Source organism: Theobroma umbraticum, unplaced genomic scaffold, assembly GCF_002168275.2.
Source record: "Theobroma umbraticum cultivar Fairchild unplaced genomic scaffold, ASM216827v3 scaffold_81.0, whole genome shotgun sequence".
Classification (NCBI taxonomy): Eukaryota; Viridiplantae; Streptophyta; class Magnoliopsida; order Malvales; family Malvaceae; genus Theobroma; species Theobroma umbraticum.
Genome location: NW_018397268.1, coordinates 3,921,217 through 3,922,945, shown reverse-complemented (window position 1 = coordinate 3,922,945; position 1,729 = coordinate 3,921,217).

Here is a 1,729-nt window from a genome sequence, read left to right as displayed (position 1 = left end):
TTATCACAATTTTACCATATTCATACGTGCTTCCGATTTTTCTCTCTCGTCATCCAACGTTTTTTAATTTTATCAATTTTTCTCTTCGACATCCGTTTGACATGTAATATGTTTTGTGCATGATATGTAATTATATTTTTTTAACATGACATATAACAAAAATATTTTTTTTTAATATAACTTGTAACATGTGTTTATACATGACATATAATAATATTTTTTCAATATAGCGTGTAACAATAATATTTTTTTCAACCGAATTTGTAATATGTTTTTGTACATAGTATGTAATAATAATAGTATTTTTTAATATAATATGTAATAACTTTTTTGAATCATGATGTGTAGCATATTTTTGTATATGGAGTGCAACATCATCTGCATGATGTGCAACATCATGCATACTTAAATATGAAGAAATTTCATTAAAGATAATTTCAACTAATTTGATTAAAAATAATTAAAATTATAAAATAAATTATTTTTAAAAATATATTATCTTTTAAAGTTATTTTTTAAAATGCCTCAAAAAAAAAAGTGAGATCATGACGTGGAAAGAAATGGAATGAAAACAATAGTAAGCGTTGATAGCAACTGTCTTAATTTCAATGGCACCGCCCTTACGCCTAATTAAATCCGATATGCTCTATAATTAGACTTGGTTTATAGTTTCAAGTTTCATGGCATTGGACACATCAAATTGACGACCCAAATATTAGAAAAAAAAAAGAAAATATTATCCATAGATTCTCTAATGGGCCCATTACTGGGGCCCATATTTGGTCAATTTGTCTTGCAATTGGACCGTCCCTCATTATCTAAACTATTGACATTTTCTTCTTGGCCCACCTGGGTGGTATAATATCAACTTGATCATAGTGGGTTCCCCCTATATTTTTTTCCTGGGGAAATCTTTTCTTTGCTCCTTGGATTTAGAATATTTCCATCTCGACAAGTTTAGATTACAAGTTCCTTCAATGAGGTTCTATCTCACGGATAAGGATTCAAAGCTTTTGAATTTTTTAGATACCAAAAGCCTTATTATATGTAACCTTTTTTTCAATTTTGCACTATTTTATAGTATAATGTTTGAAAAAGTTTATAAATTATTCAAAAAAAATTAAATAAATATTTATTCTTTTATTATGTTTAATTAAATTTTTATATTTTTATATTTTAAATTAAATAAACTTTTATAATAATTGATTAACCGTCATTAGGTAAAATATCACTTGTCATTTTTTTTATATTACATTAACGTGACATTGATGTAAAGAATGAAAGTACTACATGTATATTCATGTCATCATGTCATGTTATTTTATTATCTATTATAACATATTAATATGTTATATCAATATCGCGTGATATATAATGATGAAGAATGTTCTGACTAATAATAATTAGTTAAACATTAGTGGTAAAAATTTATTTAATTCAAATAAAAATATAAATGCTAGCTTGAATATTGCTATAAAAAATAAGAACTTATTTAAATTTTTCTTAAATAATTTAGGGTTTTTTGAACTATTATGCCATATTTTATTTGTTTATATATTTAGCATTTTCATGAGATTTTATCTAATAAATATATGTAAAAAGATGTTTTGATTGAGATTTGTAATTTTTATTAACCAACACATGTATCTTGATTATAATAATAAAAAGAAATCTAAGGGGTTTCTCTCTCTAGGATGTTAACTCTCCTTTTATTCCTTGTAGATCTATT